At 49.0% G+C, this 27231-nt stretch overlaps 1 protein-coding gene across 4 annotated transcripts in view; it reads right to left on the reverse strand.

Annotated features, from left to right (window-relative positions):
* Positions 1–27231, reverse strand: part of Tspan18 (tetraspanin 18) — a 128855-nt gene that overhangs the window by 46562 nt on the left and 55062 nt on the right. The window contains exon 1 of one of the 4 annotated variants that reach the window (XM_076929310.1): positions 15143–15455. The exons of the other annotated variants lie outside the window; for them this stretch is intronic. The gene's annotated coding sequence lies outside the window, so the exon portion shown is untranslated. Of the gene's footprint in view, positions 1–15142; positions 15456–27231 lie in introns of those variants that run through there. 4 annotated transcript variants of the gene reach the window in all.

Raw genomic sequence — 27231 nt, forward strand, 5'->3', positions numbered from 1 at the left:
AGAGGAGGTTATTAGTAGTAGGGAATTGTCCACATACAGTCTTGGGGTACAGAACCTTTGTGGGAGAGAGAAGCAAGAAGACAGGGAGGCTGGATGAGAGGTACTTAGACTCAGGGGCTGTGCAGAGGAAGAAAGAGAGTGGTAAAGGCTACCAGAGACCTGCTGGGAGGGAAAGAGGTGATGTGGAGTCCCAGGAAAAGGTCTGGGAAGAAGTGGAGGAGCTCCTTATGGGATGGCAGACAGGGGTTGGGGGCGGGGGGCTGTTGATCTAATCTCAGTGTGTCTGAGAAACAGTCCCTGGAGGCAAACGGCAAAGGAGTCAGCCTTAAAGAGAACAAGACAGGAGAGGTCTGAGCAGCATCCCAGCCACTAATCCTTGTGCTACAGTGTTTCATGGGATCAGCTGGAGCCAGCTTGCCGGGCAGGTAATGGCTGAAAACCAGAACAGGAGCTGCAGCTGAGGTCTGAGGCAGAACCATGGCTCTTCAGAGAACCTTCATCTTAGCTCTCAAGGCCTCTCAGTGAAACAGTTAACTCTCAGAGGACCTATATCCTCCTGGCTCAGGATGTCAGCCACCAGCCACATCGGCATACTTTCGCCACAACCCCAATGGCAGCCTGTGAAGACTATCTGGGCCCTGTAGCCTGGTGGAGGCTGCAGTGAAGTAAAACTATCCCATAGACTAGCAAAGGTTCCTACACTCAATCACATCTCATCCTGTGCATGGCCTTCTGTGTGGTTCTCACGGGGTTAAGGCATCAGCTGGACTATATTCCTCCCAGAGGCTGGGATTAGTGTTTGAGACATCTCCTTGCTGTTTATAGCTTCTTTAACAATTTGTCATCCCAGGACATGCTGGGAGCATCATTCCCAGAGCATGGGTCCCTCTGACCTCCCCTGACCTGTCTGGAGATCCTGTGTGAGTAGGTTGCCTCACATGGATCGTCCAGAATAGCCACTGTCCCCCAATGTTTGTTAACTCCATTGCATCTACAAAGTCACCTTAGCCATGGTAGAATACCTAAGCACACTTGGACTCGGAGTGTGCCCTGCAAGTCCATCGTAAATTGAAAACACCTTATGTGGAAAACACTGGAAACTTTTCTAACCTACTGATCTTCGCCTAGCCACACCCTGAGAGGCAGCATATAGACTATAGGAGATTTGAGTTACAGATAGAATTTCTGCATTAAAATGTTTTTAGGCATTTATTTATTTGTTTTGTGTGGAGGGTGGGGAGCACCACCGCAGCACATGTGTGGAGGGTGGGGAGCACCACTGCAGCACATGTGTGAGAAGCCAGAGGACAACTTGTGGGAGCTGATTCTCTCCTACTGTGTGGGCTCTGAGGATGGAGCTCAAGTGGCCAGACTTGGTGGCAAGTGTATTTAGCTCCTGAGCCACCTCTATATCCCCAAAGAGCCATTTTTATTAAATACATATTATTATCACAATTCCATAAATTAAAAAAAATCATGTGCTGAGCCATCATAAGCAGAGGGCTGTCTCTACACTCACCATCCCTAGACACCGGGACATGACATCTTAGGGGAGTGTCATCTTGTCCACCATACCACCCAGAAGCTCATCAACTGTGGACTGGGTCCATCCATGTGCCACCATCAACCAGGAAACACAGTGGACCCAGAGACTGGATGCCAGAGTAGCTGGTTCAGAGCTGGGCTACAGGCTTCACCCAAGCTTGCCTCCTTCCCAGAGAGCATCTCAGATGCCCTGAAGGGGGTTGAGAAAAATCAGGAATAAGACCAAGCCTTGAACTCTGACTCAAGTCTATGCCAGCTCTAACAATAACAATCTTGTGCTCTGCAACTCCAGGCCAACAGCCTAACCTCTCTGATTCTGATCCCTGGCTCCAGGTACAGGGCCCCCTCCAGACTCCTCTATATCTGTGTGTCTCAGAAAGCAGCTCTAGACACTCAGCAGGGAGGGCTGCCCTAGACTTAGTGGAGTCTCCTATAGAAGTCAGAAGTGCCAGGAAGCTCCCAGCCCTTCCCCATCAGGTGGCCCTCAGGGCAATGTCACTGAGTGGTGGGATGAAGACCTAGCTCTTTTATCCCAGGTTGATACAAACTAAATGTGGGGGTGGCACAAATCCCAGAGTGCAGCAGCCGGTGGGCATGGCATGGCCCCTGAATGGCCTCTTCTGCTTCCCTGTCCGCAGACCCTTGCCTTAGAGGCTGCAGGTATTATTTCCTTTGCTGATGGTCCTGTGGGCAGTACAGCCACTGTTGTAACTTCGGAGGAGGAAATCAGGTGACAAGCCCATGTTACAGAACCAGCTACCAGCTTTGAGATTTGAACTCGTACTTACCTGACACCAGACCTGTGCCTCATCACCTCAGTGCCTTGCCCAAGTCCCTACAGACCCAAAAGAACAGAAAGCGGGAGTTGGGGAGATACACGCAGGAATGAATGGCAGTAAAAATGCCTCATGGGGTCTTGTGGTCTCATTTGCCATCTTAGGAGCCAGACACAGTGAGCCCTGGGACACAGGCTGGCATTTATCCCCTGGACTAGCTCCCTCCACATGCAGCCTTTTGAAGCTCAGGTCAGGACTTACTTCCTAAGTTAGAGACTAGACTCCAGGGGCCCAAAGGGTTCGTAGGTCTCCCTGTCAGGCCTGTTTCAGGTCCATGTTGGGAAATACAGAAACCACCATGCTCCCCAATGCCCCCACTACTACAGCATTTGGAAATGGAGAAAAGGGGAATATAACTTCTTCCTGGTCCCCAGTAACCTCACTATCCCCTGCCTGGAGCTAGAATTAGGAACAAGACTGAGCCCTGGAGACTTGGCTGCTCTTCCAGAGGACCGGATTTTGTTCCCAGCACCTACAGGGTGGCCCACAGCCATCTGAAACTCTCTCAGAGGGCCCGAGTCACTGTGCTGACCGCCATGGGCATTGTGTGCAAGTGGTGTGTGTGTGTACACATATATACATATACATAAACATATACACATATATATGCAGGCAAAGCACCCATATACACATAAATCAATGAATAAATGAACATTAAATAAATGGGCTTTGGAGCTCAAGTTGAAGAGTGTTTCTGTTGTAGATGGCACCTCCTGGAAGAGGTGCCTTCCAAACACAGAAGTTTTACCCAGGCAGGCAGAGAAGAGCAGAGGTGCAGTGCTGAGGAGGAGGCTGTGAGGGAAGGGCCCAGAGAGGGAAGGTGGAGTGGAGGCAGTGAACAGCCTCACCTGGCAGGCTCCCAAGGGGCATCAGTGGAAACAGCAGTGCCGGGAACACTAAGGACACCTAGCTTTTCCTGTCCCAAGATCATGAAGACTGTTCCATGGGTGTCTCCAGAGTGGCCCAAGCTCCCAAGAGCAGAGGCAAAGGGCCATGGGGCAATAGAGTGGATAGGAGACAGGTCAGCAGCTCAGGCTGAGAGATCAGAAGAGGAAAGCCAGGAGGCCCCTCTCTGAGTGCGAGACGGTGCCAGAAGGAGGAATGGGTCTCTCTGGGTTAGGACGGGCTGGCTCAGGGGGAATATGACTGTTTTGCTCTAGGCCCATGTTTCAGTTGTCATGGAGAGAGGCAGATCAGGGAAGACGCTTTGGCAGGAGTGGAGTGGGAGCATCGGGATCTGGATGGATAACAGTGGAATAACAGAGGAGATGAGGGCAGGAGGGAGGCAGCTGAGCACAGAAAAGAGGTTTGCTTCTGTCCAGAAGAGTGTGGCAAGGTCATCCATCCCTTACAGCATGGGCTGCGCCAGGCGTTGTGCAGGGAACCAGAACTATATGGGTGGGTGGACAGAAAAAGGCACCACAAGGCAGCCTGCCTGGGCCCTCCCACGCACTCTTTGCCTGAGGCCAGGTGCCAGCCTTGGCAGAGGTGCGTGGTCTCTACCTGCCTGCCTTTATCTGATGGAGACCAGGGATGCTGAGCCACAAGGCAGGAGATGCCTGTGACAAGCCAGGTGCCCAGGCAGTATCTGGTTCACATTCAAATAGGAAGCTATGGCTCCCTCCCTTCTTCCCCTCCTCTTCTGCACTACCACTTCTGAAACCCCTGTTTTGAGTCACAGCTAACCCAAACACTGGCCACCCAGTCTTCTCCGGTGGGCTGGGAGCACTTGAGGACCATGTTATGGGATCTGGTCTCTCAACACATTTATTCAATGCCAAGTTCTAGGTTTCCCTCGCATTGAGAACTGGAGATAAGGAAATACAACAACAGGTCCAGATGAGTGTGCTCCTGACATCTTTGGGCCACATCTTTGGTCTGAATGCCAAGCTTTGGACACACAGGGTGTTTTCATTAGTTTCTGAAAACGCAGAAAAATGCCTTTTAACAGGTTTGGTGAGGTGGGACAGGCAGAGATTCCCAGGAGACTCCTCTCACATCTGTTTCCCTGCATCTACTGGGCCCCCTGCTTACTTGGCACAACACATCAGGGGTACAGGGGCACTTAAAGCCTTGTGAAGTAGATCCGCAGTGTTGAACAATAGCGAAAGCCATTCTCGAAAGTCTGAGGACCAAAGATTATCCCCTTCCAGGATACAGAGCCTGTGCTGAACTACAGTCCCCTTCAGGCCCAGGTGCCCCCCAGCTGCTGGATTCCGGAAATAATCCCTCCAAGAACATCGAGCATGTGCTGGAGTGGACCACAGTCCCCTCTGTGTCCTGGTGACTCACACTTGCTGGGACCAGGTTTTAAATGTTCTTAGCTACTGGTCTGCTTGTGTGTTTGGTTTCTATTCAAGCTGCCCACTGTCTCATAGCTTCCTGGGTGTCCATGCCTATTTCTATACAGGTATTCATTCCCTGAGTAGCTGATAACATAAAGCAACATCTTGGTAAAGGGTCAGCCAAGGCACTGGGAGGGCTTATGAGCCAACCAGCAAAGTCCCTGTCCTTGGGGGCCTTGCAAAATATCATTATCACTACCACCATCATTACCACCGTGTCTTAAGAAAGTGTGTCTAGCTCATTATGTAGCTGAGGATGACCTTGAACTTCTATTTCTGACCTTCCTTTTTGACCTCTTGAAACCTGAGATTACAGATGCAGACCACCATAACTGGTTTATTTAATGTTGGGGATTGAACATAGAGTTTATGCGTGCTAGGCAAACACTACCTCCTAAGCTCTGTTCCCCAGCCCTACAAACAGTTATGTCATAAATAACTGAGCAAATGCGTCCATGACTCCAGTGGGAAGTCATTCACAGCAATGCTGAGAGGAGAATGAGAACCCAGGTAGTTTCCTCTGAGAGGGGTGATCTGCTAAGCACTGAGGAAGTGAGGGGCTCCCTTGGGGAAGGGCTGGACAAGCTCCAGGCAGAGGGAGTAGCCTGTGTGAGGCTTCCAGGTAAGAAAGGACAGGTAGTGTTCTAGGGTTCAAGTGGAGAAGGCTGGTGTGGATGCATGGGGTGGGGGAGGGGAAAGCTAGGCAGAGAGGTGCTGAGTGGGCAGGGTGGGATCTCACAGCATTCCCAGTACCATCAAAGAAGTGAGGGTTCATCTCAGTGCAGTGGGAACCAGAGAATGCTCACACACATGGCTTATCCAAACTCATGCCCCAACTGCGAACATGCAGTCATCTGGGGTTATACAATAGGACAGCACAACTCACCTATTAAAATGACTATTTTTTAAAGGATGATACCAAATGCCAGCAAGAACATGGAGCAACTAGAACTCTCACTGATGGCTGCCAGCAAGGAAACTGGCACAGCTATTTTGGAAGAGAGTTTAGTGGCTTCTTCCACAAATACAAGGACCTTGCCATGCCACCTAACAACTTCCCTCCATAATACTGACTCAAGCTGTCAAACACTCATGTCCCTACCATAGCTTTATTCATAATTGCCCAAACTCTCAAAAGCTCCATTGATAGGGGAGTTGACAACTAAGCTACCCCGTGCTTATATGGTAAAATACTACCCAGAGATAAAAGTAAGTGAGCTACCACTCGCAGAAAGACACGGAGAAACCTAAATGCATCCTTCCGGGCAGGGGAGCTGGTCTGAAAGGCCTATACAATGTATGGTTACAGCTGCACAATATTCCTGAAGGGGACTAGGAAGACACAGAAAATGGGGTTTGGATGAAGCAGAGAGAAATAAAAGACAACTCAGGGAAGAATTTGAAGGCAAAGACAGTGATACAGCCATGGTGGCCACCTGGAATTCCTCACAACCTGTGAAAGCTACATTTCAAAGGGGGACAAGGGTCCCTAATGTGAACTATGACCTCCAGTTAACAACAATGTATCAACAAACACACCAAAGAGCACAAAATGGGAATAAAGGTGTGGCTATCTCAGTTCAGAGGTTGGAGAAATACTGTTTTCTGACTGCTTTTTTGTTTTTGTTTTTGTTATTGTAAACCTAAAACTCTGTTTTTAAAAAGTCAATTAAAAAAAAAAAAACCCAACAGATTTTAAAGGGCCTGTCTGAGTTACAGCATATGATACAGGGTAGGTGGAAAGGCAGAAGTCAGGGTGGCTGGCCAGTGTCTAGACCACTGTCCAGACAATGTCTAGAGAGGGTGGTAACGTTGGTGAGGTTGATGGTAGAAAGGAAGGGTGGACTTAATTCTTCCCTGTTTAAGAACCAGAACCCCTTGGTGAGCTGATGGGGAGGGAGGAGGACAGAGTGAAGTCACTGGGAGGACTCCTGCTCACACAGGCTACAGAGTGGGGTCACAGGGGAACAGGATATAGGCTGATGCAGATCAGGAGGGAAGGAAGGTAGTCATCCAGCTAAGCCTCCTGGAGGCTTCAGCACACAGGGGCTGTTGAACACACAAGAGCTTGCAAAGACAACTTCTATCAGGCCCCCTTGCTCCACACCCCCCCCCCCCCGGCTCTGCCATGGAGCTGATCACACTGCGGATTCCTTTAATGGCATTAACCTGAAGAGGTCTTGGGGGCCCTCTCTGCATGTTAGGGAACTGAGTCCTGTTGAAACAGGGAGAACTGCCACAAATCCTGCCGTCTACATGACAGAGTGAGCAGGGCACCTATTGTGCCACCTCACACAAATGACCTGATCTCTATCTCTCAGTATTGCCTTCCATCAAAGGAAGGTGAGTGTCCCGGACAGAAAAGCATGGTGTGCAGAAGTGAGTGTCTTGAGAGGGGTTGGAAATCCCAAATGGGCTGGTGTGGTGACACATGCCTTTCATCCCAAGGCTTGGGAAGGCAGAGACAAATAGATCTCTGTGAGTTCAAGGCCAGATTGGTCTATGTAGTGAGTTCTATGACAGTCAGGGCTACATAGTGAGACCCTGCCTCAAAAAAAACCAAAACAAAACAAACAAACAAAAAAAAACAAAGAAAAGGAGAAAGAGGAGAAGGAGGAGAAGGAGGAACAGAAAAAGAAGGAGAGGAGGAAGGAGAAGAAGAGGAAGAGGAAGAAGGAAGGAAGGAAGGAAGGAAGGAAGGAAGGAAGGAAGGAAGGATGGGAAGAAGGAAAGAAACTCCCAAGTGAGCCAGGAGGGTAGTATGACCTGTACTCAGACTGGGGACAAGAATCAGCCATCTCTACTGCAGCCAAGCCCTGGATCCACCATCATCCTGTGAGACACCAGCAGCCTGGACACGCCCACCATCCCTTTGATGTCAGGCTTCGTTCTCCATCCCCCCCCGCCCCCCCCACACACCTCAACTTGTGCAGGCTCCTTGTAGAATCTTTAGGACCTGATCCTGGGATGTTGCCCTTCTGGCCTACATAGACATTCAGGCTCTAAGGCTCCGAAGAACCAAAGGAGAACGTAAGGCTGAATCCCAAGGAGCAGGGGGCAGAAGCTGGAACAGGCTGAAGTACTGTAGGTGACAGGCTGATTGGAGGGTCCAAATGGGGCTGTTATCAGAACCAGCATACAGGAATCCATCCTTTTTAGGTATTGGCAAGTTTGTGGAGGAAAGAGACAGGGCAGTCCTGACTGTGAAGTAGTACAGTGACCAGGCCTGTAACACAAGGCTTACTGTCAAACCAATGACAGCCTTGGCTGAGAACACAGGCTGCAGGTGACAGAGGGACCATATGATCACCAGATGAACTTCCACGAGGCCATTAACTGGCAGGAGGCTCCTGATTGCCCAACCACCTCAGGTCAGCATGACAGCTTGCCTGGCCTTGCTTCCACCCGATGCTGCTGAGAATTAGGAAATGCAAGGAGCAAAGGAGGGTGGGGGAGGGGCAGAAGCATCAGCATACTAGAGGGCCCCAGACTCAGGCTGCCCAGAGGGCCAGGCCTTGCCCTGCTTGTGAAGGGAAACAGAAGCCAGTTCTGGCTTGAGGGTGTCCTGGTTGTTCCTACAACCAGGAACAAGGAATGCATTGGTTAAGGGCCCACTGGTCTCCCTACTTTTTAGGGTTTGGGGGCCACCCAGTTAAACATTCAGGAGCCATCAAGGGCAGGGCCTCTAGTCTGTGACCACAAGGATGATTGTGGAAACATTCTAGGGAAACAGACAGGGAACAGGGAGGGTTGATAATTTTTTTCCAAACACTGGCAAAACTTTTGGTATCCAGCTGGTGCCAATTAATGTCCATGGCACAAATGAAGAAAGAAATGGATAAATGATAACAGGGTCTCTGTGAAGCACTAGGTGTCCAGCCTACCCTGATTCAGTCATCTCTTGGGATCGATAACAGCAGGAGAAATCTGGTCCTAGCCACAGAGGGTGGAAGCCTGGCCCCATGTCTCCAAAGGCCCTTTCCTCCTCTTCTTTCCTGGTGGGGCCAAGCTGAGAGACATTCCAGGCACAGGCCTTTTTTTTTTTTTTTTTTTTTTTTTTTTTTACTGCTGACCTTTCTCCTTCCTCCCATTGTCCTCCCTGGTGTCATGAGACCCAGACCAAGGGCACTGTATGTCTGTATGCAGAGGTCACAGGGGGCCCTGACTGTACAGGAAGGAAGGAGCAGAGAGGCTAGTTCCCTTCTTTGATGTTCCTTTGGACCTTGCCCAGCTCGCTCCTGTTACAGTTTGATTTGGTCAGAGGTCTGCAAAGAGTCCCACTGATTAACCAAGGATGGGGGAGGTGAGAGCTACAAATCACCCCGCCAAATAAATAACCAGGGTCAATAAGTTCGGACCTTAAACAATGACCGCAGGTGGGGGCAGTGACAAACTCTCCCCCTTCTGACAGAAGAATGCAGGAGGTCTGAGACCCTGGGGTCACTCAGCTGGAAAGCCAAGCCCTCACTGGCGTTAGCCTGGCTGGGTGTAGAGTGGGAATAAGATCTAGGCTTGAGGGGGTGGGGCAGTGTCAAGACTTAAGGACTCTGTCTGAACTGATACCTAGAGGAAGGCTGAGACAATTCCAGCATAAGGTCCTAAAACACACAAGCCGAGGCTCACAGTTCTTCCACTTCTAGAAGCAACAGCTCTGGGCAGGGCAACCCACTCCCTCTTGTTCTGCACCCCCTTCAGCAATACTCGACACATGAGTTTGTGGTCATCGAATGTTGAAGGCATTCTGCTAGTTCTGGCAATTGTCCTATGTGAAGCCCTTTGTGGTGTGGGGTGAGGCAGGGGCCCCAGTGTCCCACAGCAGAGATAAGGAAGGATGCTACTGAAGGGGGTGCTCAAAGTACCCCAACTTGGTTTTGCCTCTGATGAGAACCCTAAGACAGGTCCTCTCTTGAGACTCTCGGGAAGCACTGCAGAAAGAGGTTCAAAGCCTAGAAGGCCAACTGACCCACTCCCAACACAACACTACTGTGTCCTTTTTAAAGAAAGGGGTTACCCAGGATGCTTTGCACACATGTGTCTGTAACTTGTTTTCACTGATGGAAGTGTTCTTAAGCTTTGTTTTATTAGGGAGCAGAAGGGCCCTCTCTAGGACTCTTGCTTCCTCTGTGGTGACCTTGGGAACCATGTGAAGGCAAATGTGGGTAGGTGGAAGGAGTGGGGTCAGGAATCTGGGCTCTAAACGATATGGGAAACGCCACCAGCCTTCCACAGCCCCGTTGCTGACTGAGATACTAGCAGTGGGCTAAACCATAGACACTCTTGAGAACTGCACCATTTACAGTTACCTCATCCACATGTTCCAGAAAGCTGAGGAAGCCCAGCAATCCAGAGACCTCAGGTGGGAACTCTTTTAAAACAGGACCTGCACACCTGCTTCTTGTCCTTTATACTCACTTCCAAGAGGAATTTGCTTCCCGCCCAGTGCACTCTCTTCCTCACTTCTGCTGGCTGGCCTCCCGCGTACATTATGGTCATGGTAAGGAGGATTTTGACTCCCCAGGTGCTCAGTTCTTTGTATTTCTTTTACATATACATACATACATATATATACATATATATGTATACATACATATATATGTGTGTATACATATATATGTATATATGTGTATATATATATATATATATATTGTGTGTGTGTGTGTGTGTACTTGGTACAGAGATTGGCAAAACAACTGAAAATGAAATAGAGCAGTCAAAGCAATATACTTAATAAAAGTATGTGAACATGGCTTCTCTCAGCATCTCATTTTGCAAGGTTAGTTTGCTCTTCCTGTTATAACCCTGATACTTAAAGGAAACACTTCAATGTTTTTCTTTTGTGAATCTGAGTTAGCAGCAGGGACAGTGCTTTGGTGGTTTTACTAAGAAGTAAGAACTGCTTAAAAAATAAACTCTGAGGTGCAACAGTTCATTTGAAACCCAGGATAGTTACTAAGTGTCTACGGAAGGGTAGTGTACCCACTGTGATACACTGGACAACAGAATAATTCCTGTACTCTGGATTGGATGGACTGGGGATGGTGCAAGACTTTATCTCAATGTTCAGAATGGCACACAATATAAAGCTTGTGAAATGTTTATCTCTAGAATGTTCTATTTTATATCTTTAACCACAGGTAACTGAGATCACAGGTAACCTCAACTGTGAAAATCGGAGTCTCACACAAGTCTGTGGGGATAACCATAGTTCTGTTGTCGTAATACTGTCTCTGCTGTTAACAAATGACTGCAGACTTGGTATTTATAAAGGAATTTACTTTTCATCTAGTGAGTGAAATCCTGGTGCTTACATGTGGAGCAAGAAGATCAGGGTCATTCTTAAAGGTATTCTTAAGGCATTGTTAAACAGCCTGGGCTAAAACAACAACAGACCAAACAAACAAATAAAGACCAAGAAGAGAAAGAGAAAATAAAGAAGGAAGGAAGGAAAAAAGGAAAGGAAAGGAAAGGAAAGGAAAGGAAAGGAAAGGAGGAAGGAAGGAAGAAGTGGTGCATCTTCATGATGCACCATCCCATAGAGAAAGGCATAGAGGCAAGAGAGCTCACAAGGTGCAGACTGTGCTGTGCCCACAGCCTCTGGTGACCACCTCACTCTCTCCACAATAGCACTGGCCAATCTATGGAGACAGAATCCTTACCAACTGACCACTTCTTCCTTCCTTCCTTTCTTTCCTTTTCTTTTCTTTTTTCCTTCCTTCCTTCTTTTCTTTCTTTTCTCTTTCTCTTCTTGGTCTTTATTTGTTTATTTGGTCTGTTGTTGTTTTAGCTCAGGCTGCTGTTTAACAATGCCTTAAGAATACCTTTAAGAATGACCCTGATCTTCTTGCTCCACATGTAAGCACCAGGATTTCAGATGTACACTACTACATCAGGTGTCTGTGGTTCTGGGAATTGGACACTGGTGCTTGTACCTGCTGGCTATGCACTCTGTCTGTGATCACATCCCTGTCCCCCATCACATCATAAAGGCCATCTCGTCATCCCATCATAGCATAGCTCATTTCAACTGGATTTTGGAAGTGACATTCAAACCTCAGCTTACTAGAATGGCCTCAGAGCTCAAAAGCCTGCCCACATAGTGAGCCTGCCCACATAGCGGCAACCTAGCACATGCTAGGCAATGTTTTTGTCAGAGAAGATGAGGAAACCATTTCTAGCCTGGAGAAGCTTTGAGTCCAGGTGGGCAGAGGAGATAGCTCTGTCTGTCAGATGAGGAAACTGAGGCTCAGAGAAACCCAGTATCTAAAATGGCATGGCTAATTAGCAAGCATCCTGTTGCTTGAAGACCCAACATGGAATGTGTGAAAAAGACTATGGACTCTGAGTGTGTGTGTGTCTCTCTCTCTCTCTCTCTCTCTCTCTGTGTGTGTGTGTGTGTGTGTGTGTGTGTGTGTGTGTGTGTGTGTACTTACATAAGCCTGGCTCAATTCCCAAGCAGGGACAAAGGAGGGAGAGAAATTCCTACTCATCATCTCTTCTGCTGATTTTATTATTACCTATAATGTTCTAATTAAAAGTCAAGCACGCTCAATAATCCCCAGTGAGACCCAAGAAAATGTCTTGGTCTCGATTTTAGCTCCATGAGAAATAGTCCAGTATAGTATCAGCCAATATTATCTGACCTTCTAAAAGGTTACCTGCTGTCTCCTGTACTTCACGTCCTTGTGTTTGCCCCAGTGGGCAGAGGCAGACCTCTCTGGCTTCAGTTTCTGTGGTTCCACAGTATTCTCATTTGCTTTATTAGACACCAGGAGCTGCCTTACCTATTCCCCTGCACCTTAAAAGCTAAAGCTCCACTGCATGTGTGTGTGCCCTAAGATATAATCATCTGTCCTGCATAACAATATTAGAAAGCAGGTGATGTTACAGATATAACATTAAGTTCTTGGGCCCAGAAAGTTTAAATAACTTGTCCAGTAACTTGAACAGCATGTAGGTGGCCAGATCGGGATGTAGACCCAAGCCATCTAAGTAGTATGTGCTATGCTGGCCTCTCACAAATCTTTAAATGACCTGTCTGTGCTTCTGAGAAGCAGAAGGTGCGCCAGGAAACGGGACCCAAGCACCATGGCTGAGACCAAGAAGCAGAGCTGGCCCCAGGGAGCTCATCCTTGACCCAGGAAGCATAAAGTTCAGCCTGGTGTGTCAGCCCGCCCTGAAGAGGCATTCAGGCTGACCTAAGAGGCAGAAGTCAAACCATGAGGACTCAGGGCTCCATCACCAGGTGGGACAGCGTGAAGGTCAACAGGGGCCAAGCCAGCCCAAGCAGAGAAGGTACCAAGCCACAGTAAAGGTAGGTCCTACCTTTTGACTCCAGGAGCTCAGAGGTGCCACATTTTTTCTCTAGGAATCCCTGGAACCCTTGTGATGGCACAAGAGCCACCTTTCTTGGTTGGTGGAATGACAAGTGGCCCTACCCCCCCCCGCCCCCCGTAGTCCCTAGGAACTAACCTGTGAGGGAAACGATTCTCTTATCCATGGATTACACTGTTGCTGGGTCACAACACACCTCTACAAAACCAATGTTTGTAAAAATTGAGTCATCGATCAGACCTTATGTTACAGACTTCTCTGTGACATAAAGATTTGAGCTGTCACGGTACTCAGTCTAATAAGAGTTGACAGAGTGCAGGTGTAAGGAACTATGCATGATGGGAAAAACAGAGAGGGAGGGGGAAATAAAACCTTTCCAGCTCAAGAAAATGGGAAAAGCAGAGTGCATAACAGAGGGGAGAAAAGTCAATTAAATCATGATAATTACTTCCGCTGCCGTGCCCAAGAGCTGCGGGAACAGCTATTAATTAGGACTTCCATGTTGGCTGCAACCGTTTGACTTCCACCAGGCTGCCAGTGTGTTCCTTAATGACATTCTCCCCAAGAGCTGATGTGTGAAAATATTTTCACCCTGGCAATTAGCAGTTTTAAAGAACATAACACACACACACTCACACACATATGCACATACATGTGGAGCCAGGCCCCAGAAATGGCATGATGTGTCGCAATTTTTTCTGTTCCTAGTCCCCACTCCCCAGAGTCCCTGCAATCACCAGCCCCACCTTTCTCTCTAATTAGCACCACAAGAATCTCATCTCAGTAAATTCCTGCACTGAAGTTCAGACTTAGGCTAGAAGCTCAAAGATACAGTGAAGACTTACGCCTGTCTTGACTCAGGTAAACTGTTCCAGATCAGCCAGGAGAGACAGCCCAGGCCTGTGAAGCCCCACACCCTCCAAGGAAGGGGCCCCAGAGGGAGAGAATGCCCTCACATCTAAAGGCATCTAGATGTAAGCCTGCACTGATGGCTTAAGGATGAGGAAGGCTTCCAGATGATTCTCACATCTGGAGTAAGAAGATGCCTTGTTCTCCTCAGGGGCCTGTCCAGTCTACCTCTGCAACAGCATGGTCAGGACAGATGGGCGAGGTCATCTGGGCTACTTGGAGGTTCCTAAAAATCAACCCCAGTACTTTCTCTAGGCCTGAGGTTCTCTTCCAAAGATGCCATAAACTAATCTCAGATAGCTTGTATCATCTGGCATTATTTCAATGGAGTAATTTGCTACACAATATCTGGTCCAGAAAGGGAAGGTCAATAGCAGCCCTCTTCTTTGCTATTCAAGGATAAGAAGCAGACACTGGTGGCTCTGGAGAGCTGCTAGGGAGAAGGAGTAAGGGAAACTAGGGTGCTCCAGTTCTTCCTCCTTCTTCCGGCCTGTGGGATGGCCTGCCCTCTTGCTTCCCAGAAGAGAACACTAGGGACTCAGGTCTCAGGCAGATGTAGGACACTGGGGCAACCACCCACGCTGACCAGTGGGAAACATGGAGAACAGTGGTAGGGCTCTGCCAATGCTTAGCAGCTAGTGGGCAGGGCCAGGAAATCCTGCAGCCCCTGGCCCTGGCTCTCTCTGGCTGCAGAGCTGAGGAGAGAGGAAGGCAAGGGTCAGAGGTCTGGGAGGGTCTTATCCTGAAGGATGTATGGAAATAGCAATGCCTGGCCCAGGAGGGCTGTGAGGACAGTGCTCCTTCAGAAAAAGGGCCTTTCCTGTCATTCAGACACTTCTACCCTGGCCAAGTTAAACAACAGGACTCAGCCACATCACCATCCAGCTGCCTGCAAAACGGGATCTCCTGACTTGAAGGCAGGTGCACCCTGCTTTCCTAACCTAGAACGTGTTTCAGGATAAAGGGCACAGATGTCAGCACACAGCCTGGAAAGGATTCAACATCTGCTTGCCCCTATCAACTCTCACTTCCCCCTCCCAGGTCAGCTGATCTTAACTTGGCTTTAAGCTTCTCTTTGGCGTCCTCGGTGTTCCCAGGTTCCGCAGAGACAGCCATGGTGACCCTCTGTGGACCCTGTTGGGCAGATGTTCAGAGAAACCATACTGAGAAAATTACCTGGACCATGGTGACTGGCTGAGCCAGGGTCAGGAGCTGGGTGGGACTTCAGCTCCAGGGACTTTTCGCCCTCTGTGATGTACACCGGAAGGAGGCCTTTCACTGCTCGTGGAATACAGTGTGTGCTCAGGAGTACAAGCCTGGGTCAGCATCTGTCCAAAGTTCTTTTCCACCACAGCTACAGTTCCTGAATCTACTGTCTCCACACTCCTGCTTTAGCCTCATAGAGCTTCTGTTTAGGAGTCTTGATTAGGTTTGACTTCTCTGGCAGATAAAGCATTAAAATACAAGAATAACCTCACATACCAGACTTTGTGAGAAGGAAGCCACTGTCTTAGAAGTCTGCCATCTTTCTTGCCCAGTTAAGATGCCAGGCCCTGTCTGCTTCCCTTCATGGATCTGCTACCTCCTAGCTCCCCTGTAGACTGTCCACTTCCCCAACCTTGACTTTACCACATGACTCACTTTGGCCAATGGGATACCACAGCTGAGGCAGGATGAATCCAATGTCAGGAATGCCAAGGCCCCTTGTCTGCTGGCCAACAGCCCAAAGGACAGGTCTCAGTAGTGAAAGCCACTTCAGCCTGAGCCTCGGATGAATATTTACAAGAGATCAAGATCACAGGTCCCAGAAAACTTAGACTCAAACCAAAGTTGCACACGAGACCTGAAGAAGGCCTGGACTCTATACCAGCCCTGCCAGGTGGCAGCTGGCCTGCAGCCGTTGACCCTGAGAACCAAAGCTATGCAGAGCTACTGGGCTCTGGAGGCTTTTGTTAAGTGGAATGATTTTGTTGGTGACTATTATAGTTCCCACTTCACTCTGAGAAAGACAGACCAAGGGACTCACTCAAACTCACAGTGTTAACAGACAGTAAGGCTTACGCTGAGACCCAGTATGACCCTTGGGCACACCCAGGTAGCTTCTCATACAGGCTGATCTGGAGATAACAGAAGCCAAGCCAGTCTTGGGATACCCACTCTAGGCTCATGCTTTCTCGGGGGAAGTTTTACCCCAGAAACCCTCCTGAAGGGCTCTCACAGGCCTGGCACCAGACCATATATAGGCTTCTTGTCTTTAACAGTAATCCAGCCTAGACCCACCGCTGATCCAGCACTCTTTTGTTCAAGGCAAGACTGAGCTAAAATGGTGTAAAGAAGAAGTAGCAGCTAGTTGTTGGGTGGCCATGCTGCCAGGCTCTTGCCCCCACACCTAGGAGGACAGCCACTGGGACCACTCAGCTCTAGACCTGCTAGCAGAATCCACCACCAAAGGCAGAGAGACTGGCAAGAGTAAGGGGAGACAGAGGTATCCTGGCAGTGGTGACTTATTGCTGACTCATTGCCCTTAGGGTACAGACTTCCTTCCTAACCAGAGATCCTCTTAGAAAGTTGGACCGTGTAAATCTGTTTATGGCTTGTCCTTGTAGCTGACATGTATGCTACAGCAAATCGAGGAGTTACTGACGGATGGATGAATGCCCACACGGATGAATGAGCAACTGCACAGATGAGTGGGTACACATGTGAATGAACGGGCACATGAGTGAGTGAATGGGCTCGCAAATGAGTGAACGCATGAATGAACAGGCGCACAAATGAAAGGGCACATGAATTAATGAATGAGTGCATAGATTATCAGGTGTGTACATGGATGGATGAGAACATGAATGAGTGAATGGGTTCACAGTTGAATGAATGGGCATATGAATGAAAGGATGAATAAATGACACCCATGAATGAATGGGCACATGGATGAATTAGTGAATGCACAAGTGAAAATGAATGATGAATAGATGCACAAATGAATAACTGAGCAGAAAAATGAACGAGTGATTCCTCCACATCTGTATGAGGACAATGGGATTGGTCCTCCTAGCTGGCCCTTCTCTGAAAGCCACAGCCCGAATCAAGGCACAGTGCATGCAAAAGCAGACCCACAGTGCGGCGGGAGCTGACACTGGCTTGCTTTGGGAAACATCCACTCGAGAAGCTGGCAGTGGCTGTAGATGTAGATCCCAACTTCAGAGCAGTTTTACTGGTAAAGGAAATGAATCCTGGGGCCTCCGCCGGCACTCTGAGAATCCCGGCACTCTGAGAGATGGCCCAACAACGCTGACTCCCCAGCAAACAATGAAGAATCAAACCACTGTGGAGGCCCTTCTGACTTCTGTCTGCTTTCTATTTTGGGTCTCCTTTGAAAAACACTTCTGCTGCTTTGTGCAGTTTGGTGATTCTGAAGGCTCTGTCTACAAGGTCCCGTTCCCAGGGTCTCTGGCCCCTGATTTTTATTTTCATGTCTTAGCATCTTGTTCTTTTCTCCACTTGTCGATGTGAATGGATCCCCGCACACAGAGGGCCAGCAGGGGTGGAGCGAGATCTGCTCCCACTCAGCTTGGTCTTTATAATGACCAGATGGGGTCACAGACCTCCTGCTCAAGCATTCCATGCTGGCCCTGTCTGTGCCAGGCTTTGAGTACCTGGTGACACCTTCAGAGCCACATTTCCACTATTCGTGCAGCTAGGTTCTGGTAGCTGGCACTGCTGCGCAAAACCCCATTTTCAGACTCATTCAGAGATGACAAGCATTCTGGTCAAGGTCACACAGCAAGGGAAGGCAAAGGTTAGTACCTAGAGGTCTCCCCCAGTACTGCTGGCTAACTGGAAACATCAAAAATACCATAGAGCTGCTCTCTGGTTTGAGAAACCGCAAGCATGTTACAACGTACACACTCCGTTCTTATAACATCCATATGGAGAACTTATGGGCTATGCCGGGTACTTTACATATATTGTTCCAACTATACAAAGGCAAGCTTGTATTATGATTTCCCCATTTAAACTAAGGCTCAGAGAGGTTCTGTGACCTGTCTAAGAACACACAGTAATCAACTAACAGGATTCATATCCACTCATAGAACACTCTGGCCTTTGATCTGGCCCTGTACCACCATCTGTGAGTCCTTGCCCAAAGCTGTCCAACTGACCGTTTCTGCTCGGGGTCACCTGCTCGGGGTCACCTCTGCAAACAGCTTAACCTGACATCTTTCTTGGAGGAGGATGTGACAAGATGCTGGTAACAGGTGGGATCATCACAGCTATGGAGCATCATGTCTAATCCCTGTCCCCTAGGGGAATCCTGAGCACTGTGCACTCAGCAGATGCCGAGAGGTGAGGAGCACAGACACATAGAGAGAAACCTGAGTTGAAGCCATACTAGCAGACTAGGCTGCTCTCCGAGTGCTAGTCTCTGTCTCAGGGCAAAATAAATTCTCCCCAACCCACCCCTGTCACACACTGACATAGCAACATTCTCGGAAACCCTAAGGCTCTACTGAACACGGCAGCTACACGGGGTGAGGCTGCCTGTGTCTCCCTCGGTGCTCCTGTGGCTTCTGAGGCTCAGCAGCCTCACCATGCAGTGATAGCTCTGGGGGGAGTGTGGGGGGTGACCAGATTGTTCAGCCCAGTTTATAGAGTGAGTTCCAGGCAGCCAGAGCTACACAGAGAAACCCTGTCTTAAACATTACCCTCCTGCGACCGCCTTAAAAAGATTTGGGATTAGACCAAACTATCCCTCCACCTCTTCTAAAGGCAGGCCCTACCTTTTAACCTTGATTCAGCTCTCCCCCAGGCCTGAGGAAGAAGCTGTCATTAAGGCTACCCTAGAGGTGGTGGTGCCCAATGATGATGGGTCCCACTGTCACGGAAGCTCTCCCATCTCACCCTGCATTCCAGGTGCCCGTGGACCCCCTTTGAGACTGTTTATGCACCAGTGACTAGAGAGCAGAGAAGCCCATTAGTTAATCAACTACAGAGACTACTGTGCATTGAATATGGGAAATACCCAAACCATGGAGGAGAGCAGTAGACCATCCTGTCATGTTGCTGGGAGCTCGCTGAACACAGCAGCTCAGGCTCATGTAGTCATCTCGGTAACTCTAGCAGGGAACCAAGATCACACACTCAGGAAGTAGCCAGGCCTAGATTTGAACCTAGGTCTACAGTGTGCAAAGCATATGTTCTTTATCCTAGCCTTATGACCCACCTGGCTTTGGGGTGGGTGTGGGGGACAGCAGATGCTCCTAGCTTGGAGGCTTCCCTGGTGAGACTTGCTTTGATGACATTTCTCCCTCCAACCCAGAGCAACCCAAGGCTGGCATCTAAGCCTATGTGTGCTAGGGGGAGAGAAGGACAGGGCCTCTGAGACCAGGACAGGTGTCATCTCAGCTGTCTCTTTAATTCTCTTACTGAGACTTTGGGTTTCGCCAGGGCAGCATCGTCAGTGACACTGATGGCTGGAGACCCAAGCAACCACTCCTGTGACTGTCCACTGCACAAGTAGTTTAGATGTTCTGAAAGGGCAGAGACATAACACAGGCTGCAGAGTTCACTACCAGGAAGGTCACTGTGTGGAGCCCTTAAGGCTCAGTGCAGAGAACACCTTTCTTCCCCTCTTTCTTCTCACAGACTTTGAATGGCTCCAGGGGCCTCAGAGAGGCAGAAGGGGAAAAAAATCAAAACATCAGATCATGGCTAGGGATGAACAGCAGTGGGGGTGGGGTGCAGGGTGAGGTACACGCACACATTTAAAATTCTAATTATGGAAGAAGCCGATGAAAGAGCTCCAGCTTCGTTTGTACAACAGGAAGCCTATTATTATTTGGGATGAGACAGATATTAGCCAAATTCTTTAATTATAAATGCCTGCTGGGTAGTATTAAGAAACGACAATGGGGCACACATCTGCCTGTTCTTTCAAAATGAAGGTTGGGCTACCGAGACAGCTCAGCCAGTAGAGGCATTTACCACATAAGCCTGACAGCCTGAATTCAGACCTCAGAGCCCACAAAAAGGTGGAAGAAGAGAGCCAATTCCACAAAGCTATCCTCTGACCTCCACACCCATGTCCTGACCCAGGTACAAACACACGCACGCACACACACACACAGACACACATCTTGCATGCAGAATAATAAAAAAATTAATAAGACAAGATGAAAGTGGTGTTGGAGACATATCTCAGAGGTTAAGAGCACTGTCCACTCTTATAGAGGACCCAGGTTCATCTCTCAGTACCCACATGGTGGCTCACCACCATCTGTAAGTCTAGTTCTAGGGGATGGCCTCTTCTGAGATCTCTGAGCACTACACACATAGAGTAGATAGACATACAAGCACGCAAAACACCCATGCACATAAATGATGTCTTAAAATGAAAGGGAGACAACTGAGCAACAGGGCGTTTCTAGTATGTGTGAGACCCAGCATGCCTAAGGAGAAGGCAGTTACCTGATAAACTGTAAAATATAAAACTGTCCAACCAGAAAAGCCTGTTTTCTAAAGTCTGGGAGGAATCACAAGTCTCATATAAACAGGGAGGCTGGCAGTTAACACACACCGTGGAGAGGAGATGGGACCGGAGGCTGCTTGCAAATCCATAGAGCCACTGGGGAGCAGGGATATCAGTTCCAAGAAATGTCAAATCCCACTCCTTCCCCAGAGAGAGAAGACCCCAGGGGGTAATTTCATGTTCAAATTGCCTTCTAATCCTACAAGATTGCAGCCCCCTATCCTTGGGGCTTCAGGGGGATGAATTTGAATATCAACACTCACTCTGTGCCTTGATGGAACTGAACAGTGAGGTTCCATGGTATCTCTACACCAACTCACAAGAATAGGGGGTGATTGAGATGCCAGGGGCACCCTTCCCTGGAGCTCTCTTCTTGGGGGAGAGCTTTCTTTACATAGGGCTAGACGCTTTCTGTCGGTCTCCTGACTCTTGTCCAATGCCACAGCTGTCTGTGAATGCCCACTAGGGCACATGCTAGAGGAAGACGGCACAGGTTTCTGATCTGTCCCCTGCTTCTTCTTCTAGCTGTATTGACCTAGTCCGCTTACTTTGCCTCTCTGAGCCCCAATGCCTTAGGTTATAAAATAGCAGTAATATCACTTTCCTCAGAGGGATGGTACAAGAGAAAGAACCATTCATGTGAAGCACCCGATGTATACCTGGAGCCTGAAAAAAGCAGAGTTAATGGCTGGGGAGATGCTCAGGGTGGGAGAGACCGCAATCTCCCCAGACACTGATTATTGTGTATATAAGATGTGTGACCACAAGAGCCTGAGAAGGTTCTCCAGAAAACTAGTTCCCCAGTAAAGCTAGGAACGGCACTGTGCAGCTATTATCTCTGTACTCACAAAGACAGAGATAGACTCTCCAGGAACTCATATAGGTCAGCCAGCCTGGTCAACCAAGGTAAAGGGCAAACCCCAAACTGGAAACTGTCTTCTGACCCTCATACCATACTATGGTATCCTTCTGCCTACACTGATAAACATACATTCATACACACACACACACACACACACACACACACACACACACACACGCTCATGGGAGAAATCAAATACATCTCCCTGGACAATTAGAACAGTGTCTTCTCCAGGACGTGCTCCCATCTTAGGATCACATGTGGTTGTCTCCAAGAGCTATACCCTAACATACAGCATTCAAGGGAACCTCTCTGGTCCTGGAACCAGGCCAGCCCCACATGGCCCCTCCCTTAAGTACTGGGGTTTATGTCTGCCCCCACATCCCACAGGAGCCACCTGGGATTTGGTGTCAACATCCAACAATGTCAGAGGTCTCCCACACCATAGGGTGTTTCCCACACCATTGGAAGATGAGAAGCAGGTGCTCAACAAGTGACAGACCTGTGGTCACCAGGCCTATAAGCAACACAGCAGAGACTCAAGCCCAGGAGTAAATTTTAAATCTGTAACTGTCCTGCAGGGATAAGAAGATTCTGGTGAGGAAGTTGGGTCCATCCCTTGGCTGTTAGATATTGAAACAATGGACCCCAAGAAACTAAAATTTCCGAGGACTATCATGATGGGAGAAGGAAAGTGCTGAAACTTGGTGCCAGCTGATGGGTGAGCCGGTTTCCCAGGAAGAGACTTCACACATCTGAGAACTTGTTAGACCACTGGCATTGAGACCATGATGGGTCAGAGACAGAGCTGGGTGAAGCAAGGTATGTGCACATCTTGCCTTCGTTGAAAGCCCAAAGTTCATGTTAGGATCCTGAGAATGCACCTAGGAGAGTCATTGGTCCGCTTCCCAATGTGGTCCCATTAAATAAATCTTCCCTGACTTGCACTAGTTATATGTCTGTTTAATTTGTCTATTGGAGCTTGGTGACTTAGCTCATTAGGGTTGCCAGGACCCAAGCTCTGACACTGAAAGTTGTGGAAACTGCTCCCTGATAGCCAGTATCAGGAGTAGAGGACCCAGCTTTCAGCTGCCCTTCATCTTCCTGTTTGCAGAAGCCACACCTTTGTATCCCACCTGCACCCAGCTGCATCCCACCTGCACCCAATCTGTATCCCACCTGCAACCAGCTGTATCCCACCTGCACCCAGCTGCATCCCACCTGTACCCAATCTGCATCTCACCTGCACCCAGCTGTATCCCACCTGCACCCAGCTGCATCCCACCTGCACCCAATCTGCATCCCACCTGCACCCAGCTACATCCCACCTGCACCCAGCTACATCCCACCTGCACCCAATCTGCATCCCACTTGCACCCAGCTATATCTCATCTGCACCCAATCTGCATCCCACATGCACCCAGCTACATCCCACATGCACCCAGCTACATCCCACATGCACCCAGCTACATCCCACATGCACCCAATCTGCATCCCACCTGCACCCAATCTGCATCCCACCTGCACCCAGCTACATCCCATCTGCACCCAATTTGCATCCCACATGCACCCAGCTACATCCCACCTGCACCCAGCTGCAGCCCACCTATACCCAGCTGCATTCCACCTGCACCCAATCTGCATCCCACCTGTATCCAGCTACATCCCACCTGCATCCAATCTGCATCCCACCTGCACCCAATCTGCATCCTGCATGCACCCAGCTTACTCCATTTCCAGCGTCCTCCCAGCACACTATTCTTTACTAAATGTTTTTCTTTCAAATGACTTCAAAACAAACTCATATTTTAAGCACACCCTTATTTCGGCACACTACCCAAGAATCCACCAGCTAAATATACTCTACCAACAACTCATTCAGGCAACTCCAGGACCATATGAATGAACAGGGTTTGAGTCACATGAGTCAGACAAATCACACGGCACCATTGCCAGCCTCACGTCATACTTGACTCAGTTCCGCCAAGGACTTCTTAGATTATTGGCCAGAGTCCCCACAACTGTTGAAGAGGGTTGCTGGAATCAGAGGCATTCAGCCCCATGGTGAGTTAGATTATTATATGGAGATGGGTGACATTAAAAGTAAAATTGGGGTGCTGGGGAAGGGGCTCAGTCAGTAAAGTGCTTTGCTTTGCAAGATCAAGGACCTGCGTTTGAGCTTCAGCACCCATTTAAAGCTGGCAGGTTTGATGGCCTGTGCTTGTCATCCAGTGCTGAAGAGGCAGACAGAGAAGGAGCCTTGTGGTTCTCTGGCCAATAAGCATGGCCTAATGACATTGCCAATAACATTCTTGCTTCAGACACGATGAGCTGCACTCATGAGAACCTTTAGTGTTCTTCAGCATGAATAGGTGTCTGAGATAGGGTTTTACTGCTGTGAACAGACACTATGACCAAGGCAACTCTTACAAGGACAACATTTAATTGGGGCTGGCTTACAGGTTCAGAGGTTCAGTCCATTATCATCAAGACAGGAATATGACAGCATCCAGGCAGGCATGGTGCAGGAAGACCTGAGAGTTCTACATCTTCATCTCAAGGCTGCTAGCAGAATTCTGGCTTCCAGGCAGCTAGGATGAAGGTTTTATAGCCCATACCCACAGTGACACACATACTCCAACAAGACCACACCTACTCCAACAGGGCCACACCTTCTAAGAGTGCCAGTTCCTGAGCCAAGCACATACAAACTATGATAGTAGGCATACTCTTATTGGTGTGTGTTTACATACACATGGGCACACACACAGAGACAGAGGGGAAAGGGAGAGAAATAGCACAGACAGACAAACACAGAGATGGGGGAAGGACAGGAAGAGAGAGAGAGAGAGAGACAGACAGAGAGAGAGAGACAAAGAGAGAGAGACAAAGAGAGAGAGACAGAGAGAGAGAGACAGAGAGAGAGAGAGACAGAGAGGAAGGGAGAAAGAGAGGACAGACACATACACACAAAGAAAGACAAAGAGAGATAGAGAGAAAGAGGGAGAGAGGAAGAGGGAGGGAGAGGAGATTGAAGGACAGACACACAGAGAGAGACAGAGTCAGAGATGGGAAGGGAGAGCATGAGAGAGCGCTTTCACTGTTTAAGACATCTGAGCAGATTTGAAGTTGTCACGGCAAAGGCCACAGGTGTTGCTGTGCAAAAGAGATGAATCTTGGGAAGAATCCTTGCTTGTTTCTGACAGGCTGCACACACATATAGCAATCAGTGGCTAATTATGAGTGAAGGTTGAAAGCCCAGGAGAGAATCTCTTTCCCTGTGGTGGAGCTCATCCCTGAACTCGGTATCCAACAGACACTTACTAATGGTTAGTGAACTACAAATGTTCAGCTGTGTAAAGTACAAGCAGCGGTGTGTAGAAGGAAGGTCCTCGAGATTAAATACCATCCCCTGGAAATTCTTGTCATCCACAAACTCCGAAAGTGGCCTTATTTGGAAAACATCTGCTGATGTAGCTAGCAGGATGAGGTCATGCCAGGTCCCACGTCTGTGTCCTTAAAGACAGATGAGAGCGCACAGGGGAAGGGCTGTCAGATTAGACAAAGCAGCCTCAGCCTGAGGAACCGATGTCCAGAGTGGCCAGTAACCCGTCAGCAGCTGGGGCAGGCAGGGAGACCTCTCTCCTGAGGTCTCAGAGAGACTTTGTCCCTCCCACCTTGTAGGCAACTTTGGGCCTCATGAGTTTGAGGTTGCAATTGCGTTGCTTTAAGCTTCTCAGTTAGCATGCAATTGGCACAGGAGGAAACTGACAGAAGAGGTAGATAAAAACATCCAGAGACCTGAAGGATGGAGTACAGACCCCAAAACTAGTTCCCTTTAGAACTGGGGCTAGGAGTCAGCTTCCCAGTCTACAGCAGGAGCTCATCTGAAGAGAACCTACCACTTCCTGGACTCCCAAAGCCAGGCCAGCACGTGGGGCAGAGAGGGATCTGAAGAGCCTTCCTCAGGCTTCCCTTCCCAACAGACCTCAGAAGCTGCCCGGCCGGATGCCTTTAGTAGGAACCAATGTCCTACTACAATGTCCACCTCATAAAAAGTTATGCAAGTAGCCAGATAGGTGCCCTTGCTCCCAGCCAAGTGCCTCAGCGTTCTCTGTGACTCTGCAAAGACACCAGTATCTAGGGCTCCTCCTATGGGCTGCCTCCATTCTACCAGGCAGCCTCACACAGCAGTGTGCCCAACCATGACAACCTCTCTTGATGGCATCTATCCCTGGAGATGCATCCCCTGGGAAGGAGCATGGCTCCCATCAGAAAGGCCAGGGCACATCCCACGTGGTGCCACAGGGTGTTCCTCCCAATCCCCTTCCCCAGGGCAGCTGGATTCCTACTACTAAATACAGCCCACAAAGAAAGGTCTGTTATTTCTCCATAAACTGATTCTTCTCCTTTTCCCAGGCCCTCTGGGGGCTGGGCCTTGCAGATCACCCCACTTAAACACCCCGTTGTGTTTTTATTGCTCAAACTCCATCCCAGATCATTAGTGGCCAGGGTGGAGGGCTGGAGGGCGGGCAGGGGAGTGGAAAGGTTCTCTCGGTTTCTTCTCTGCTTTCTCCCCCACCCCCTTCCTCCTCAGAAATGCAATCCAGTTGTTGTTTTAGGCTGGGATTTGTAAAAGGCCTTTGGACTTAAAAGAAAAATGTCGATCCAGACCTTAGGGATAAACACACCCCGCTGTAAGCACAAGCACTGAGCTACCGCAGGAGCCAAAGAGCCCCAGACCCAAGCCCACGATGAATCACTCACCCTGCCCACTGCTTCCTTACTATCAGCCGAGGAAGGGGCTTCTGGGAGGCAGCTCTATAGAATAGAGAAGAATAACGTTTCTCTCCCCCTCTCTGTTGGACAGAGAATCTTGAAGAGAGGGGATTCAGCTGTAGGCAGGGGACGAGAAGGAATTTTTACTTTTTTTGCCCAAAGCCTGGTTGTCATCCAGCCTGCCTCTGGCTCTTTTGACATTCCCTAACTTTCCTTTTTTTCTTTTGGTGCTTTGCGACAGAGTCTCACTACAAATCCCTGACCATCCTGGAACTCACTATGTAGACCAGGTTGGCCTCTAACTCACAGTGAACCACTTGTCTCTGCCTCCTGAGTGCTGGGATTAAAGGTCCATGCTACAGTGCTTGGCTGTTCAACTTTCTGCTGTTGTTCCTAACATCTCTAAGTGCAGAACTTAAGACATTTAGGACATTTCTAACCTTGTGCTTTCGGCCTTCACCAAGTCCTCCTGTTACTGGTTGCATTGCTCCCGATGTCCACGCCAGGGACTCTGTTTTGTGGTCAGACTGTGCCTTCTTGTCTCTTCATCTCTTCAGTCTCTGCTCTGTTCCTATCAGAGCCAGACCCCCAGGCCATTGGCCCAATTTGGGACTCCTAAGGACTTCTGCAGCCTGGTCCTGGCCTGCCTTTATGATTCTACTGTCCCAGAGTCTCAACATGTTGCAGAACTGTCATAGGAAAGGAACATCCCTTGGCTGGAACACACCAATGTTTCCCACATCCAAGCATGACCACGGGCTGTCCCATGTCCAGGGAAGGCCATCTTCTCAGCCTCAGTCCTTTATAGAGACCTCAGTAAAGGTGTTCTTGACCTCTCTTTCAATTCGTGTCCTCTGAAAAGCCCAGACTGTCCCTGTGCCATCACATCTCACCTGTGACACCATGATCTACGGTTCTTATTAGTTTCCTGCTAAGCTGACATCCTCTGTGGTGGAAACTCGGTCATAGAAGCTGTACAAGTTTCCACACCTAGCAAACATCCAGTGCTAACTGGTCGGTGGCCTAGGAAAAATATGGCACTCAAGTGATGGGTGGGTGTGCAACCCTCCTTTGAACTGCATATATCTACCACAC

The sequence above is a fragment of the Arvicanthis niloticus genome, chromosome 2 (assembly GCF_011762505.2).
Source record: "Arvicanthis niloticus isolate mArvNil1 chromosome 2, mArvNil1.pat.X, whole genome shotgun sequence".
NCBI lineage: Eukaryota > Metazoa > Chordata > Mammalia > Rodentia > Muridae > Arvicanthis > Arvicanthis niloticus.